The following is a 19,621-nucleotide window of genomic DNA, read 5'->3' on the forward strand; positions in this document are numbered from 1 at the left end:
GTAGTTGACAGAATTCTCTAGATGCTCACAGAAACGCGTAAGAGCAACTACAACTGCATATCTTGTAAACTGAAGCAATCAGAGTAAATATGGAACAAAAGAATTCTGGCACCATTTTTTTTCTTCTTGAAGATAAGGTCACCAGGGACTAAAGTCAGCATTCCTGCAGTAAGAGAAGCAATATCAAAAAGGACCAGAGAGAAAAGACTCTATTGCCTACAGATGACAGGAGCTGGGCTAACTGCTAAGTGCTGAACATGAACTCTGAAATGGCAGCTTTGTGGACTAGTAACCATAACCCCTAGTGAAGCCAGTGCTGAAGCACACGGTGGGAGTGTGTCTGTGAGGCTTTCACAGCTATCAGAGCAAATGGAAGAAAAGGATTTGTTTAGTCTACACAGTAGAGCATTATGCTCTTAATGAGCCTTAAGAACGTTCTAAAGCAGGAAAAAAAACCAAACTTTCATTTTTAAAAAAGCGAATCGATATCAGATTGCACTATTTGTAGTCAATTATACACAGTAAACATATGCTCAGAATTGGGGGAGAGGTATTGTTTCAGGTCCCTTGCACACTTCTGTATTTTCTCACTATACTACTGGAGGTGAGGTGAAAGCTTACTTCCTCTCTCTCCTCTCACCCTTCAGGGTCTTCCCCCCAAGGCTCAGGTATGTATGCTCAACATGCACAAACAAGCAAATATGCAGGTAAGAAAGCATGCTCGGTAGAGCAAACTGTGGGCCTTAGCATCCAAGCTCCACCTCCTACAAGTACAACGTGGAGATGTTCATTAACCTCTGTGAACCTTACATCTGAAGAAATCAGAGTGATCATAAGGCTAGCTTCCTAAGGTTCTATAGGGGTTAAAAGGAGGTTAATAAATTGAATATTTACATCTGCATACAGTCAAAGCATATTAACTGTGATTATAAGCAGTCAAAAGATTAGTTTGCAGTGTTTCTAATGCTGAGTTTGAACTTATTTCGAGAATATTTTCTTACGTCTAGTTTACATATATTTTCTGAGGTTCTCTCATATGCAGGGTACTATGCTAGGACCTCACGATTCCTCAATAACTGTTTGTTTTTGCCCTTGAGAGTTCATAGCCACGACTTACACTGAGCAGCTATTGGGATTGTCAGATAAATAATAATGTTTTTCAAACCTGGTAAATGGAAAAGACACTCTCTTCATGGATGAGGAGGATCACATTGACTTAAAACAACAACCAAAACCAAAGGCACTAGAATCCAATATCTCTTCTACTGAGGGGCAGACATCACCTCAGCCCCACCCCAGAGCAGCCACTCTTGAAGATTTAAAACTGGATTTGCTCTAAAATCTGGTGCTACAAAATAATTCTCTGACTACGTAGAGAAAAGAAACAGGAGAGGAAACTGTGGTCGTCTGACCATTTGACACAGTCTAGAACCACTTGGGCAGACAGTCTCAGTGAGTAATGATTTAGGTCAGGTTAGTCTATAGGGGAGTTAGTTCTCTTGAAGTTAATGGAGGTGAGAAGACTGTTCCAGCATGAGTGTCTCCATTCCCCAGGGGAGCCTGAACTCTGTAAGAGTAAATAGTCAGGAGTTACCACAGCAACGAAATAGAATAGAGACTCTTGTTAAAAGCACTCAGGAGGCAGAGGCAGGCGGATCTCTGTGAGTTCGAAGCCAGCCTGGTCTACATAGTGAGCTAAAGGCAGCCAGGGCTACACAGAGAAACCCTGTCTCGAGAACAAATAAACAAGCAAACAAACAAAAATCCTTCAGGCGCTGGCCTGCACTGGGCTGGAAGTAGGAGTTGGTTAGAGCACATGGTATGGGTGCTTCAGGAGATCATACTGGAGAGGAAGGTGGATTCTCGGGAAAGCCAAACCTCCCACACCTCCTAAACCAATACTCTGGCCCTTCCTTCTTTGCTCTGTTACCATTCATGCCAACTCCCACTTGAAATCACAGCTTCCATATCTATTAGCTCTGTGAGCCTAGTAGGTGTTTAGACCTTGTTTATAACAATAACTTACTAGTATCTATTTTAATTCTGTGTTCTTTATTTTGTCAGTCACTATAGGACTACTCTAATTTAAATTTGTTATAACAAATATTTATATTTTCACAAGATTTTGACAACTTATATAAAGGAAAATCCAGAAACAGCCACTACTTGAGTCTCCAAAAAAGGAAAAGTCATAATACTGGGCATAGGTTATTAGTAAAGAACTTGCTTAGTTCATGCAAGGCACTGCGAACTGATCCAATGTACTGCAAGAAGGAAAGAAAAGGAAAAAAAGGGGAAGATTGAAAATCAGTAGTGACTTCAGAATTTCTGTCTAGAAGAGAGTTACACAGAAATCTGGTTGGGAGGCACCCTGAACATTGCATGTGCACAGTGCTTCGGGTGACCAGGAAAATGTACCATTTTCTATTTCAAAACATGACAAACGCTGTTGGAGCCAGGGAAGCCAGTCCAAAGAGCAAGACAGCTAGACAATAGGACAATAGTCCAAGAAATCCTATGTAAATAAGTCTCCTTCGGCTTTCATTGCACCATGACATTTCAATGTCTACTCCCAGTCCAAAGTCACCACCCTTTCCTGAAAGCCTACTCAAAAACAACTATGCTACTGGGAAGAAAGGTTCAACGAGGGTCTTTCGGGGAGACGAAGAAAATGTCTGAATGGGAGGAAAGAGTTAGAAATCAAACAGGAATAGACGAGGTTGTGAGGAAAATGGGGCTCTGAAATGAAAACAGAGGAGTATGGAAGGGAGAAAAAAACCAACAAAACCCGCATGCGTTCACTGTTTTTATAGTACTATCATGTAGAACTATCGTGACTCATCTGACAGGAAGTTCAGAGAAAAGAGGGGAGAAACTCGGTACACATCTGAAAATAAAAGCAAGAACAGATAGTTAGGCCAAGGCAAAGTGGACCTTCATTGGGCCAGAAGGTGACACGACTGAACACCAAGGCTGCATATTGACAGCGGGGTTACAGAAGAAACGAACACCCTCAAGTCCTGCTACCAGGGAACAGATTATAAATGGCGGGGAAGCCATCTCATTCACATATGCATTGTCGCTCAGTCTAAATTGGCATTAAACGTGTTAGAGGTATGCTGGATAGTCTAACGGTTAGTGTTGATGCACCAGGAATTGAATCCCCTAGGAGGCAAGCTTCTGAGCACATCTGTGAGGAGTTCATTTGATAGAGTTAGTCTCTGGGCATGCCTGTGATGGATGATCTTGATTAGGTTAAATGATGCGGGAAGACCCATGTTAAAACCGAGCGGCATCATTCCCGGGGATTGGTTCCTGCACTGCATGAAAAGGAGAAGGCTAGCTGAGAATGAGCACTCAGAGTTCTCTTCTTTCTGACTTGGATACCATGCAAGCAGGGGTTTCAAGGTCCCGATGCCTTGACTTCATGGTCATGGTGGACCCCTGTCCTCATTCTGTGAGCCAAAACGAATTTAAGAAACTTAAGGTGAGGTGATGAGAATAGACCAGGGGAGTAGCAGACTCTTCCAGAGACAACAATTGGTCATGGATCACTTCATATTCTGTACCCCTTTTTACTATTTTTTTCTCAGATATTCTGCATTTTAACTTTCCTAGAACCTAAACTCCTTGACATCAAGAACCGGGTAGTTACTTACCAGGTGTGTCCAAAGCCAAAGGCAAATTAATTTTTCTAAGAAGGTTGAGAACGTGACTGTTGACTGACTAAGTTCGGCCCTGAGCTGAAAAGGGGAGATGGGGCCATTCATTACAGCATGACTGAGGGCAAGAGCAGAAACACAGGGGAGCTATTCACAGCACAGAGTCCTGCTGACTCCCTGATTCGTATTGTTTAGAATATTCCAGAACACTTTTCTCTGGTACAGCTTTTAGCTCAAAGTCGACAGTTACTTCACATTAATGGTATCGTCTCACACGAAATAGAAACATCATGACTTTCAAAATCAAGATTTTCAGGTCATCATAGAACCAACTATTGTCCTCTTGTCTTTTGTCAACTTACTGCTAGGACAGAAGTTGATGTTCAAGGAGGAATCCAGGATATGAGTGCAAAGAAGAAATAAATAACCATAGTGAGGTTCTATTGATCATAGGAGGTCCTTTAAGAGGAAAAATTCATGTCTTAATGAATTAAAATCCAACATGCCAAAAAATCCATTAAGCAATGGTTATAGACGGCAAGAAAAACTGAAGGCCAAACGTGTTCTGTCCTTGGATAAATGGATTACAAACGAATGGATGTATGATTGCCACCAAAACATTAGCACAATCAAATGGAAACAAATTAATTATGAGATGACCATAGAAATTATTTTATTGAACATTCATAGAGATTATTTTCTACATAGGAATTTCAGATAATATTTTGATGCCATTTCACGACTCAAGCATGTTGTGTCTTCCAAAACCTTATTGACAACCACAATAAAGCACACTTAATTATTCTGGGGAATACAGCTGATTAATGAACACCAGGAGGCTCTGTTTGTGCCTTTGGAACATTTTCAGGTAGAAAAGAAGGGCCAAACAACAATGGCATTTGTTTTTCCCAGTAGATGAAAAAACATGCGAATAATACCCAAAGCTGGAAAGCACGGGGCAAAATGAACACTTGCATGCACCCCCTGCTGGGAAAGAAAACTTTTAAGATTTTGATTTCTTTTAATTGCATATACTTTAATTTTGTTTTTCGATTTTCATTTTATTCATAGTTGGTCTTATTTTTAGAAATTAAAATAAAATTATATTTGCTTCCCTTTTCCACTTTCCATCCTTAAACCTCTTCTTTCCATTTTGTAAACCAGGTTCCTTATTTATAAAGAGCTACAGGCAACTAAGGCCTGCTGACAGAGAGCGGATTAATCTTGCCCAGGGATGAGTCACCTAATTGGTTATCTGATTCCAAGTAGTCAGTGCTGAAATCATATGCATAAAGCAACGCTGGATGAACTAAGCTGCTTAGTTTAAATAGCTATGCATTTATACATACGCCTATAACGTCTTTCGAAGATATTATCTTAAACCACGAAAAATGTGGAGAGATTGTAAATTCAGAGGTATACTGGCATCCACAAACACATCAAGAATACCACTGTTATTACAGCCTTATGTGAGGTGAGGGAGGGATTCTCAATGTCCCAAGAGATGAATATTTAAACGATGGCAGAGCCACATTATCTCATACGACTCAATGGCTAAAAGTGTAGTTGATTTAGATGACATTATAGACACTTCCAGTGAAAAAAGGACGCTCTTGATACACTAATATGTATACACAAGGCCACGTTAAGAAACAATTAAGCTGTATATGTGTGTGTGTTTGCATAATGACATGGGTTAGCTCATATAAAAAATAATAAAAAAACCTACCAATTTTTCACAGACAGGACTGTTAGATAGAGGGTGAAGCCAACTTTAATTCTATAGAACACATCAATGTCTTCATGGATTATTTATACAAGTGAGGTTTGTTGAAAAAACCAGGCTAGCTAAGGATAAAACAATTATATTTTATTTATTTTAAGGGGAAAACTCATGAAACAGGAAATGAGAAATCCAGCCACAGCAATGTCCCGCAGGTGGTGCAGAGAGAGAGCACACAGGGAGGCAAACGGGGTTTACCCTGGGTCCCAGAGAAACCACGCCTTAACTAAGACCTACGTCTTAAAGATGATTGGCTCACAGGGTTCCCCCCCCCCCCCGCACAGGTTGCTTCTTTTAATGAAGAAAAGTAGAAGAGAAAAGTGAGGACTAAACAGAACTCCTGAGTGAAGATCTAGGGTGGGACAAACGGAAGGGAATGTTAGCACTTTCTCTGCTCATTGTCACCTCCCCTCCTCCTTTGGGGCACAAAGGCTTCTGATGTCAGAGACAAGAAATCAGTTTTCCTCCCAGAAAGTAGGAATTCATTTGAGCAAATGACTGAAAACAATAGCCCCTGATATGCTGTGAACTTGTCTGATGGACACCGAGGCCTAAACTTAACTAAAAAGTTCCCCGTCCTCCTGCCTGTGAATCCCAGCTTACCTTGATGGACATCAGCCCTCATCTCCCAGAGCAATTAAACAGGAAGCAGAATCCCATCCACACCAGCACTTCACTAACAAAACATGGAGGCTGCCAATGTTTGGGAATCTTACATCATTAAAAGGAAAGGGCAAGTCACAAAAGAAGCCCTATCAACTTATGTAAGACATGGCACAGAATAGAGAAGTTTCTCTGAGAAGAACAGCTAACTCACCAATTGCTGAGATTAACTGAAACCTCCCACAGTTGCAGAGTGCCCTAAACCATGACATCAGGAGGCTGGGGATGCGTCCAACTTCCTCTATTTATCAGGCTGGCTAAAACCCAGGCTAAAGCCAGCGTAAGAAGAAAAAAAAAAAAGGCAAGTAGTCTCTACAGATGGTGTGACCTGGAAGAAATCTTTCTTTTGGGTATGTAGGATGTTGTTCCAGAGGAGAGAAAAGCTTTCAGGGAGTCTGTCTCTAAAACTCAGCTTTAGCTGTCCGGGGTAGCTGGCCCTTGGGCCATGCATGTTGAGGGTGCTGGGTAACCCAGTGGGTAAGGTGCACAGGTGACCGAAGCTTTGACACAGCTCTTCTGTGCTCTCTGAAGCAATGTGTCCCGGTCAAAGAACAAAACAAAACCGTGACATGCAGCATCCCAGAAGGCTCGGTGCTTCCTAGGATGTAATGATTAATTAGTGACCCAGACTGAGGACCAGAGATTGGCTCACAGTCCCTGACAACGACAATAACATCATGGAAGAAAGGACCAGAGGGTGAAGGGCCTTGACAACAAAGAATGGGGCCAGGAATCAGTGAAGAGAACTTTTCCCACACTGGTAGGGGAAACAAATAACATAAATAGAAACGATGGTGAAGATGGGACCTAGTGGGCATGTCCAGGACAGGACTGGACCATGCTTTACGTTTGTAAGTACTGTCATTGAGGAACAAACATGAAAAATGTTAGAACCTTGTTGTCACCCTATTTATACTCCAACCCTTCTATACAAGACCTTGTCTCCACAGACTGGCTTGCTTGGTTCTGGATATAGTCCATTCAAAAGAGATCAAATGTAAACCAGGTGGTGGTGGCACACGCCTTTAATCCCAGCACTTGGGAGGCAGATGCAGGGAGATCTCTGTGAGTTCGAGGCCAGCCTGGTCTACAAGAGCTAATTCCAGGACAGGTGCCAAAGCTTCAGAGAAACCCTGTCTCAAGAGAGAGAGAGAGAGAGAGAGAGAGAGAGAGAGAGAGAGAGAGAGAGAGAGAGAGATCAAATGTGAGTTGGCTTTTAAAATTTCTAAATACAATCCATTCAGTAAATATATACCAAATGCGTTCATGCATGTATCAAGCAGGTTATACCATATCCAAAGCCTCCTGGCTAGTGGGACTAGTAGTACCTGAATCCAGAATACTATGATTTCTGTAGGTGCCATCTGAAATAGCAGCAACAAGCTGCACCGTGGAAGGGTCCTTTAATCCAGAGCAGCAAATGGATCCGAGCAAATTGCCTCTAAAGGGTAATGATCTGGCTACCTCCTAAAGAATGTACAACTCTCTCCATGTAAGGACACAGGAGAGATCACTCCAAAGAGAGGAAATAGCTTAAGATGAAACACAGAGCCAAAGAACATAGAAAGGGAAGAACAATGCCCTTATTAAATGGTAGGAGGGATAGAGAACGCTGCTGAAATTCTTTTCTGAGCCATCTCAAAGGATGACCTCTTAGCCAGTAGGGAAAGCATGTGTGCTGAGATGGACTAGTCCAGCCTCGAAGTGGTTAGTGTACCTCTTGACAGTGCTACCACCATGGCATTTTTCTGCAACACTGACAGCATTATTTCCTCCAATGCTCCCTCTTTCTCTTTTCCCTTCCATCCTCCTTTGTCCTATATCTTCTCTCTTTTCCTTCCCTTCCGTAGCCTGAAGCTGGCCAAGTGTATTCCAGTGAATGGAACGTGGCTGGTGACCTCTGCCTAAGCCAGAGAAAAGGCATAGACCCCATGATAAAAGCTGAGGGGCAACTCAGTGATAGAGCCCTTACGTAGCATGTAAAGTTTCTGGTACCATCCCCAGACCTAGAAAGAGAAAAGAAGATGAGAGGACAAAATAAGAGAGTGGAGTGGAAAGGAGGAGAGGGGGAAGTTGAGATGAGGCCAGATGCGTAGTTCAGTTGATAAAGTACTTGGTGAAAGGCCTGGGTTTACTCCCCAGCACAACAGCATAAAACGGCACGATGGTGTATACTTCTAACCCTACCAAAAGGTGAAGTCAGTAGTATCAATAGTTCAAGGTCATCTTTAGCTATATTAACTAGTTTGAGGTCAACCTGTTCTACACAAGATCCTGCTTCAAGGAAGGGAGAGAAGGAGGGGAAAAGAAAAAAAGTCACACCATAAAATGGTCACCTCCAAATGACTCTCTGGCCTCCAGCCCTAATGTCCTAGATACGGCAACTACTGCCTTCCACACATGGTAGTACCAGCAAATGTTAAAATCAATATGATTTCAAAGCAGGTCATAATTCTTTTGAGCATATAAACAATTGTCACCTTAAAGGTAAACACATCTGCAGTGATTCACCAATTAACAGTTTCACAAAAACATTATTATTGTACACAAAGGAGACTTCTACTGATTTCTTAAATGCAAGTCTCACATTAAGCTGTAGCCACGCAAAATTAGCTTCAAATGAACTTTCTTTCATTTCCTTGAAAACATCTCACCAGGAGAACGGAGTGTAGACAAGTACCTATAATCAACCCTGATTGTTATGACTGGCGCGTCCTAATTAACTGCGAGCTTCCTTTCCCACTATGAAACAAAAGCGAGCATCACACTCCATATTTAAACTGTGCTTTGATGCTTTGCTTTCAGTAATGAGATAAAATATGACTGAACAATACACAGATGAGGACGGAAGAAGTGAGTGAACACATAGAATTAACCTATCAAATAATTAAGAAAAACGCACATAGAAAGGCTTCCTTTCGCATGTCTTTGTCTGTCTTTGAAACAAGGTAGAAATGAAGGCCAGCTCGTTCAAATCTTTTGTCTCCAAACATACTTGCCATGTGATATGCACTAAGCCCTTGACTGCGCCTTAATTCAGTCCTAGGGGGTAGAAGATGAGGAAACGCTTACTCAGAAAGTTTTATTGTTCCCGCTGGAAATGAGTAAGAAGTTATGTTATCATCTGGCCCTAATTTGACAGATAAAACTGTGGAAGGTAGGACATGGGTAACACTGCTATTTTTTAAATTCAACATGGGGACTTCAAGCTCAACCTCAGGATCGCCATGTCTTTGGCGAATTTCCTAGGAAAAGACTGCCTAGGTTTTCCCTGCCATGCTAGAGCACAGACCATCAGGTCTTCACACGCCAGGATGCTGATCCATTCACAACGGGACTCTGCAGATCCTCCTGTCAAAAGGTGGAGTCTGTCTGCCCACTCCTTCAGCATGCACTGACCTTGTTCTTGCTTTGTCCCCAGGGTCCATTCAAGTGGGATGCAAACAGAAGCATGGAAACTAGCCTAAGCCACCCTGCCAGATGATGAAAGCCACATGCTGGGTCACGCCAGTGCTCCAACGGCCAGCTAACCCCCAGGAACGCGCATGCAGCTAACTTACAGTTGATGGCAGATGCACAAGCGGTCCCAACTGTGACCGGCAGAAGGACTGTCCTGCTGAACTCAGCCAAGAGTATGTGCTCCAAAGCTCAACTGATGAAATGGCTGTTACTGGAACCTGTCACGTTTGGACCTGTTCCAGTCTGAATGTGAAACACACACCCACTCAAGGGTTTTACGCTGGATCTCCAGCTGGCAGCACACTTTGGGGGAGTTAGAGAACCTGTAGGGGACTACCTGGAGGAAATGAGTGATGGGGAAAGGAGGACGGGCTTTGAGCATTATATCCCAAGTCCTCTTCCGAGTCTAGTCTCTCTACTTCCTGTCCTGCCTACAAGTGTGAAGCCGAGACATTTCAGCTGCACACACCCACTGCCACAGAGATACCTATTGCCATGTTTTCCCCACCATGACGGCCTGTATCCCCTCAAACTATGAGCCAAAACATGTCCTTCCTCCCTTATGTTGCTTCTTGCCCAGCATTTGGCCACAGGAATGAGAAATGTAACCAATACATAAGTTCTTTGTTGCAAAGAAAAAGCTAACTTGTACCTCTTCCTTTCCTTCTTCTTCATTCTTTTTTTTTTCTTTTTTTACTTCCTTCTTTGCTTTCTGTAAACATTACAAGGAAAGAACCACTGTGTTTAAGATGGTGGTCTGGGCTGCCTCTTGTTCAAAGCTAGCCTCATTTACTTTGAAAACATTTCTTCAGTGAATATGGGTAATAATACATGCCCCTCCAGGGATCATGTCTGGGAAGCTTAGTAGCCTGTTTGATGATTGTAAGAAACGATGGGACTTTTAAAAGTTGGAGACTAGTGGGGAATCTTAAGTCCTCAGAGGGGATCAAGATAGTTCTTGATGGACCCATGAGATAGTTCTAGTGAAGAAGTCATTATAAAAGAATAAACCCAACTTCTTTGTGTATCAGGCTTTTAGGCCACCAACCAGCTTCCAAATCATGACACTGAGACTTATTCATTTTGAATGCTCAGCCTTAGCTTTGCTCTTTTCTTGCTAGCTCTTTATCAATGTTTTTCCTCAGGGTGTTTTACCCTTTCTTTCTTTCTTTCTTTCTTTCTTTCTTTCTTTCTTTCTTTCTTTCTTCTTTCTTTCCTTCCTTCCTTCCTTCCTTCCTTCCTTCCTTTTGTCTTCCTTCCTTCCTTCTTCCTTCCTTCCTTCCTTCCTTCCTTCCTTCCTTCCTTCCTTCCTTCCTTCCTTCCTTCCTTCCTTCCTCCCTGTCTGTCCTACTTTTCTGTTTCTCATGTCTGTCTGTCTGGTGGCTGCCTGACTTCTGGCCCCAGGCATGTCCCTCTTTTTCTCCCCCATTTTCCCTCTCATCTTCTCAAGTCTAGATTTCTCTTCCTATTTAGTCTCTCTGCCTGCCAGCCTCCCCATCCCTTTTCTGCCTAGACATTATCTGTTCAGCTCTTTATTAGACCAATCAGGTGCCTTAGGCAGGCAAGCTGAAACAAACCCAACACTTTTTTTGCATAATTAAACAGACATCCCTACATTGTTAAACAAATGTAGCATAAACAAATATAACACACCTTTACACAGTTAAAGTAATATTCCACAGCATAAACAAATGTAACACTGTTGGGAGCAGTGAGACCCCAGATCCTGAATTTCTTGTAATCCCCTGATCTGAGTGCCTACAGCTGCTCTGAGCACGAGCCCTTCAGAAGTTCCTGATGGCAGGAGAGTGGTTTCTGGTGCGTTTGGCTGGGGCGTGGCTATCTCTATATAATCTGCCCCTGAACACAATAAAGGGGGCATTCTTGGGGAATTCAAGGATGACCCGTGTCTCTGTCTCTCTGTCTGTGTGTGTTTGTGTATTCTCAACCTCCAGCCCCCTTTCCCGAAGCACGCAAATTGGGTGCCAGCGCACAGAGACACGGGGGCACGGTGTGTGGCATAACACGTCTTTACATAGTTAATTATTCCACAACATCTGTCTCCCTTTGTCATGTCTCCTTGTGACTGTGATTCCATCTGCTATGAGAGATTGCGGTCAGGAGTCCAACACAAAGCAGCGGAAAAGAGATGAATATACTCTGAAATGCTGCAGACATTGTATGTATGGTATGAGGGCCCTATGCATGGAGGGATGAAGTGAGATAGATGTCTCTGCAGCCAGCGGACTATAGCATGGAAACTGGTGGTCAGCATGTCATCTCAGAGTATTTTCTGGTGATAACCTCCCAAGGACAACAATTTGCTGTTGACATCTATTGAAAGTGCTCTAGACATTTCTTCTTCTCATTACTCCTAGCCATAGGAGGAGAAATATAATGAGAAAATACATTTTCAAGTCAGACACCTAAGGGTTAAGGAACATATCTAAGATTGCCCCTTTCCTCATGTGGCAGCCCAGGCTACGAGAGCAGAAAATACGCCTTTTAAGTATAGGAAATAACACACTGTGAGTGGTAAAATGCTTAGATTTCTATTTGTTTACTAAACTAATCAAAGAAAATCAATAGGATCATCTTGCTAATGACATCAGAGCACTCAGTACAACTCGGAAGCCCGAGAAGGTTATTTCTTCAAAGGCTTTTTTTCCCTTCACCATTTTCACAGTCCGCGCTTTCTTTCCATGCCAACTTGCTTTTTCCCCTCCCGAACGATGTTTTCTCAAACTTTTTGAAAGCTTACTTTGCCCTGGTGTCTTGGAACTTGGTATTTGTTTGTGGTTATGACATTAATGTTAAGAAAGGTCAAGTGAGATGCCAGGGCTGGACAAATATAGTTTTTCTTTTGATGATATGTGAATGGGATCTTTTTCTTCCCTAGGATTCCCTGAAGGAGTTATCTTCTGTAGAGCAGTGCTTCTCAACCTTCCTAATGCTTCAACCTTTTAATATAGTTCTTCATGTTGTAGTGACCCCCAACTGTAAAGTTACTTTGCTGCTACTTCATAACTCAGATTTTGCTACTGTTATAATTTGTAATGTAAATAACTTATATGCAGGGTATCACAACCAACAAGTTGAGAACCACTGCATAGACGCATTGTTTCTCTAATAATCATCAAAATATTAGCTGGATAGCTATGTTCATGTCTAGTAAAAATAGGAGGTAAATTCTCAGGAATATATTTCCAGGACTTAGCATAATCATACCGTGTTCTGGATGATCAGAAGAAGGATCCATTGCTTCAAGAATCTTTCAATACCTCCTGTGGTGGTTTGAAAGAAAATGGCCCCCAAAGGGAGTGGCACTATTAGGAAGTGTGGCCTTGTTGGAGGACATGTGTCAGTGTGGGGGTAGGCTTTGAGGTCTCTTTTGCTCAAGCTTCCCTCAGTGTGATGTTCAGTTGACTTCCTGTTGCCTGCAAGATGTAGGACTCTCAGCTCCTCCAGCACCATGTCTGCCTGCATGCCACCATGTTCCCCATCATGATAACAATGGATGGAACCTCTGAAATCGTAAGCAAGACACTCCAAAATAAAATGTTTTTTATAAAGAGTTGCCCATGGTTGTAGTGTCTCTTCACAGCAATAAAACCGCAAATTAAGACACCTCCTCTCCTATGTATATTGCCTGATACTGTATACAGAACCTCCCCTTTAAAGAGGAATTATTTTTCTTCATTAGTTTCGTTGTATATTTTGGGTTTCTGACGCATGGTCTTGTACATAGCCAAGACTGGCCTCGAATTCACTGTGTAGTTTATGCTGGCCTCAATTTCACAGTCTTCTTGTCTCAGCCTCCCAAGCACTAGGATTACAGATGTGCAGAACAACATCTGGCTCATCTGTTTGTAATAGTAATAAACTCTTCCAGTTATACAATGATTTGGAGTAGCCAAAACACTTTTGTATGCGTTTCGTTGTTGGGCTCTTGTTAACACAGTAGCTGGGAGACAAATTCATAACCCTGTGCTAAAGACTGGGGTTACTCTGGAGAGCAAGGTAAGTGGGCCCTAGGGAGGAGCCAAAAATTTCAATGAAAAACTAGCAATAAGAAATGCGCAATACCGTGACTGAGATGGGGACTACAGTGAAAGGCATCTAGAACTCTGGAAAAGCACAGTGGTTTGTGACCTAAGAGGTCATAAAATGATTCAAAGGTAAGTGGATAGAATTAGCCCCATATAGAGGAGGAAGAAAAACTGTGGCCAGTAAAAGAAACAATGTGTACTATGTCACTGTGGTGGTGATGGTGGGGGGGAATATCACTCATGTAAGGAAGAAAACGTAGACAAGAGTGGGCAGGACACTGGTGGGCAGGGGGGAGAAGAAACTGTAAAAGGTGACACTGGAGAGGCAGGAAAGGCCCAGCTCCTGTGCAAGGTGGGACTTGGTGGCTAAGATACAGATGAATGCTTTGTTTCCTATGGAGCGTCACTGAGGGATTTTTATGCAGTGCTTAGGTAATCTGTTTCGACTCCCACTTTGACAAGGTCGTTCGAGCTATTATTGCATTGCAAGGGAACTGGCAGAGGATAGAGCAGAAGGAGAGTGCACTGTGGGATTGCCGTTCTGAAGGCATACGCATCCCAATAAGGCATAAATCCTAGGTCAGGGGTATTGTCAAGGAAACGGAGACCCGGATTTGATTATGTGGTAGAAATATCTAAAATATCGTAGGCACTCCAGTTCAGAAAAGCATGAAGATTTAAAATAATTATATATATGAGTATTCCCTCTGCATCAGGGGTCACAAACCTTTCCCGTAAATCAGTGGTTCTCAACCTTCCTAAAGTTGCAGCCCTTTACAGTTTCTCACATTGTATCATAAAATTATTTCATTGCTACTTCATAACTATAATTTTGCTATTGTTATGAACATGAATTATCTGTGTTTTCTGATGGTCTTCAGCAAACCCCATGAGAAAATTATTCATTCATTCCCAAAAGGGTTGCAACCCACAGGTTGAGAACCATTGCTTTAAATGGTCAGATAATAAATATGTCCAGTTTTGTGAGCAGCAGTATTTCTGATGCTCCCTGCCATTGTAAAGCAAAACAAACACATCTATAAGCAAATGGGTGTGGCTATGTGGCACTAAAACAGAATTTACAGAAATGGGTAACTCTCAGGATTTTGACCTGTGGGCAATAGCTTGCCCTGCTCTATACCAAAAAGAACATGGTAAGTGACAGTGGCCATAATGGCTCGAAAGGTGGTGGTGATGATGATGAGCTAGCAGGAAGGAGATGAATCGGGTATGTCTGACTTGGATGCTGTGATGGATAATTTCAATTGCCAACTTGATTATATTAAGAAGCACCTTATGGCATCTCTAAGGCACACCTTTCATTATGTCTGGGAAAGCCTTTGCCAGAGAGTATTAATTGAGAGGGAAAGCCCCTCCGGATGTATGTGGCTTTGTCCCCTTGAATTGGGTCTCAGCCTGAATAAAAAGGGGGAGGAGAAAGGCTGAGCACGGACACTCTTCTTTCTCAGCTCCTGCTCTTCCAGAAAGGAGCAGCATTCCATCACCACGGCTCTGAGCTGTTCCCACCACCATGTCTTTCCTGTCATGCTGGACTCTAACCTCTGAATTGTGAGCTAAAATAAACCCTTCCTCCTTTCAGTAGCTTTGCGTCAGGGATTTTAATCACAGTAATGATAAAAAAAAAAAAAAGTAAGAGATGTTAAAATGAGAAAGTGCTGCTCACCACCTAGACTTCACCTGGTCCTCAGGAGGCACAGAGCCTAATGGTGGGGTCTGCATTAGAATCTGGTCCAACAAAGTCCCCACCACAGCCCCTGCCCATCTATCAACCTAATCATTGGCCCCTCAGTGTCCCAGCATCCCATGGTTGCCAGGTTATACGGTGTAGGTTTCCATGGGATACTGCTTCAAATTCTTTGCCTTCATAACTGCATAGTTTCCCCACAGCTAAGGTCACCTTCCAGGTTTCCTATATATCAATCCACAAGAAACAACTCCAAAATAAAGCAAATATCACCAATCCAATACTGGCACAGTCGGTAGTCAAGGCTGAATTTGGTGGGGGTACAGAACGTGGTGGAAATCGAGAGAAGGCAGTACTGTTCTCAGCTCCCTCATCCAGGAAAACCTTCCAGGCACGGACTGGTCATCACTTTGATTTACTTTCCTTCCTCTCTCATCAAGGACATTCTCTTCCAAAGCATCAACACTACCTGCTCCTTTTGCTTGCAAGGCATTCAAATGGTCTTGTGTGGCTACACCGGAAGTGGAGTTATTTTTAATACTGGATAGTGTAAGGTTGGGTGGGGAAAGCCAGAACGGGAAGCCTCCAGCAGTGGAAACTCCTCTATCACCAGGGAACTTGGCTGTAGCATCAAGCCCTGGCCTCACACCAAAGCAGGGCCATCCATTTTTCTTCTTTTTTTAGTACTATCCTCTTTGACCCACCCAGCAGTGAGATTTGTCAGTGTGTTTTGCCAGTAGACCTGGCAAACAGCAACTTGTCAGGTTCAATGGCTCTCATTGACTGCTCGAACAGAGTCCTCTGAAGATTGCAAAACTGGACTCACAAGCAGACCATAAAATTCCTACCACCCACAAGTGTCTGGACGCTGCCTTTTCCTAAATGACCCCCAGCACCGGTGCAGCGTGGGTGGCTTTGGAAGACTTTTTAAAATGATCTTTTCCCAAACTGAGGTGTTCCAACTGGTACGGGGCTTCTTTTATTTTTTTTCCCTTGCCGTAAATGATTGACTCCCCAGATGTTTTGAGAAAACAGGAGCCAGCTGCATGAATTCGAGTTGCTCACCAAGGAAATCACTCAGCACTAGCCCCCCCAAAGTCCGCATGAACTGTGAGGTCTACCAGGCCAACAGGTTGCAAGGGCTGCAGCTCACTGGAATACACAGGCAGGGGACTAAGGTGGCACTGGCATGCCTCAGTTCAAGTGTAAGCATCACAGTAGCAAGGCCGCAGAGACCGCTCATAATAGCCCTTCTCACTCCATACCTGCTTAACACGTCACTCTCTGCTACTCAGTATAGGGAAGGAGAAAAACATTCTATTGGTAAACATAGAATTCAAATGATGGAGGGTGCCAAGAGCACAATAATCATGGTTCTCATACACACACTAATATGGTGCATATACAGACAACTGGCCAATACATAAACATAAAAATAAAGGCAGAATGTTTAAAAGTCCCCTGAAAGCAACAGTAAACAAAGGCACAGTCAAAACTGGAATATCAAGTGATGGCTGGTGTGGTTCTCGGGAAGGAGTGTTCAGTAACTTCATAGATCCTCGTGAGTGCCACTAAGTGTTAACCACAGGGAAGACAGATCTCTCTGGTTGTACCCGAAGTGATGACAAAACATTTAAAGAAGTACAAGTCCCCGAATCTCAATTTTGACACTGCCACTTGCTACTCCTAAACCTCAAGCAAATACCTGGGTTTCTAATCTACAAAATGTGTATCAGTTTATTCATCTAGAAAATGGGAATAATGTAAATAGTATCTGTCTTCCTGGCTGTGAGGAAATATATATGTATCAATACATTTAGACCACATAAGATGATCCCTGACACATAGTAAATGCTCAAAGTAGCAATGATCAGTTTTGTACTTAGGAAGTCAATGACAACACTGCTTCCTATGAGAATACTTCTGCCTGCATTACATATAATAGGCTCCTACAAGAAAAATCAAGTTATAATACCTTAAAATGTCCACTTCTATAGACAGTGGTTGGAAGTCCACAACCATTCAGTCTCAAAGAAACACACAGAGGCTTATATTAATTATAAACTGTTTGGCCTATTTGCTCAGGCTTGTTATTAGCTAGGTCTTACAATTTAAATTAGCCCATAATTCTTATCTATGCTTAGCCATAAGGCTTGGTACCTTTTCTCAGTGAGGCATTCTTATCTTGCTTTCTCTGTGCCTGGTTGGTGACTGCGTCTCTTCCTTTCCTCTCCCCAGAATTCTCTTAGTCTATTTGCTCCATTTGTATTTCCTGCTTGGCTAATGGCCAATCAGCATCTTATCAAACCAATACAAGTGACAAAACTTTACAGTTGTACAAAAGCATTTTCCTACATCACACTTTAAAAACTCCAAAAATGATATAAACTGCCTTTAATTATTCTATAACATAATGCCACATTGTTGGTGTGTGGTGCTGAGGATTGAACCCAAGGTCTCAGGCATACAAAGTGTGTGCTCTACCAATGAGCTGTATTCCCCAATCCAATGATATGCCTACTCATTGACAACATGTTTAAAGCCTCTTCTCATATAATATTATAGAAAAAAAGAAGATGGAAGGATGCAATGGGATGTTTGGGCTGAGTCAGAACAATAACTCTAATATTTAAGCTGGGTCCATCACAAATTACAGGATAAAGTGCTTACTGATATTTGCTACCTCTTTGCCTCTGATTCTTAACCCATAAAATGGGGGATCATCACCATCTTTGAGTCCTCAAAGCTGGTCAGAATAGGGAGTCAGTCAGTAAGGGAAAGTGCTTGACACGGCATTGGCGGATAGTCCATAGCTGTCAGCATCGTCATCAATGCCTGCTTAGGTGAACAAGACACCCTTCTGACTGCTTCACGCTTGCTTATGACTTGTGGGTGAAATTGTGCTACTCAAGAAAACACCATGTCTGCCATGCTCGTGGTCCCCTTCTCCCCCTTTTTCCTCCTTGACCAGCTCACATCATACGGTCTTCTGCCAACCACCTTTCCCATGACCTATTTTGCTACTCCCACCTTATTGGTTACACAGCTAATCTCTGTGCTTGACCCTTAGTGTAAAGCCTGTCTAAAAAGGCTTTTGTACTTTAAAGAAACTCAGACAGTTGAATTAATAAGCCTGTCTTATTTCAAAAGAGGAATTTGGGGACTGAAGAAGAGGGGTCAATCTCCCATACTGCTAGGGACCTCAACCAGGCCATCCTCAATCCTATCCTGGTAGCAGGACTCCACCACTGCAGGGAGGGCAAATTTTCTGTCCTGCTTGGACTCATTCCCAGTCAATAAATATTTGTTGAGTAAACACTATGTGCCAGGCACTATGTGAGGCACTAGGAACACACTGGTGAGCAAAGGGAGACACAACTGTGCCTTTTCTGGACAGCCTTCACTGGCGGCCATTCAAACGAATCCCAATGTAAACGGAGACAAGTCTGCAAGAGAACTATGAAGTAAACACACAGGGGCTGAATTATATTCTGAGAGGAGGCCATGATGCAGACAGCACATTGCTCATTAGTACAAAGAAGGTTCACAAACAAAAAGTGTGACACACGTGATCAATCATTCCTATTGAGACACAACTTGGCAGGAGTCAGACTAACGTGTTGCCAGTGCCCCAGAAAACCTTAGCAAGCAGGAGAACAGTCCATTTCGCTCAGTTTCTCTTCTCTATTGCCCTCAGTCCCTTTCCTTCTGGAGTCTAGACTAGGCTAGACTGGGATGTTTGTTTTCTCTCATTAAGTTTTTCTCCTTCTCATTAAGTTCTTGTTTCCTCTCATTACGTTTTTCTCTCACTTAAATCTCTCTCATTAAGTTTTTTCACAGTACAGTTTAGATACAACTCTATAGGAAAACATGTTTATCCTTTTAAAAAATACCAAAATGACAATATGGCTTTCAATTTCAATATGAAATCTAAAATGCTCCAAAATATAAAACACTTTGAGCTTTGTGTAGGCACCCCCAAAAAACAAACAAACAAAACATCCAGACTTTGAAGCCATTTTGGCCCTTGGATAGTCAGATAAGAGTGGTTCAACATACACTTGGAGAACATTAGGAAGCAGTGTTGGTTAGAAAGCTGTTGAACTAGTCACACAAGTAAGACCAAAAAACTCACTCCCTCTAAAGCAGGGGGTAGGAATGGGAGTGATTACTGTCTTTCTGTTTATTTGGTATAGCGTAAGGCTCCACTGTCTGGTAATAAATTTGTTTGTTTCATTGCTTTTGTCTATAATCTCCAGAATTGGAGTAATAATGATATTATTTCTGAAAACAAAAACTA

General features: G+C 42.5%; 1 protein-coding gene across 11 annotated transcripts in view; it reads right to left on the reverse strand.

The window, feature by feature from the left end:
* The window catches only part of Adgrg2 (adhesion G protein-coupled receptor G2), a 122,615-nt gene that overhangs the window by 71,937 nt on the left and 31,057 nt on the right, over positions 1-19,621 (reverse strand). Inside the window, exon 1 of one of the 11 annotated variants that reach the window (XM_050164361.1) lies at positions 6,049-6,194. The exons of the other annotated variants lie outside the window; for them this stretch is intronic. The gene's annotated coding sequence lies outside the window, so the exon portion shown is untranslated. Of the gene's footprint in view, positions 1-6,048; positions 6,195-19,621 lie in introns of those variants that run through there. 11 annotated transcript variants of the gene reach the window in all.

This window comes from Alexandromys fortis, unplaced genomic scaffold (genome assembly GCF_014885135.2).
Source record: "Alexandromys fortis isolate MF-2015 unplaced genomic scaffold, M_Fortis_MF-2015_v1.1 scaffold_147, whole genome shotgun sequence".
NCBI lineage: Eukaryota > Metazoa > Chordata > Mammalia > Rodentia > Cricetidae > Alexandromys > Alexandromys fortis.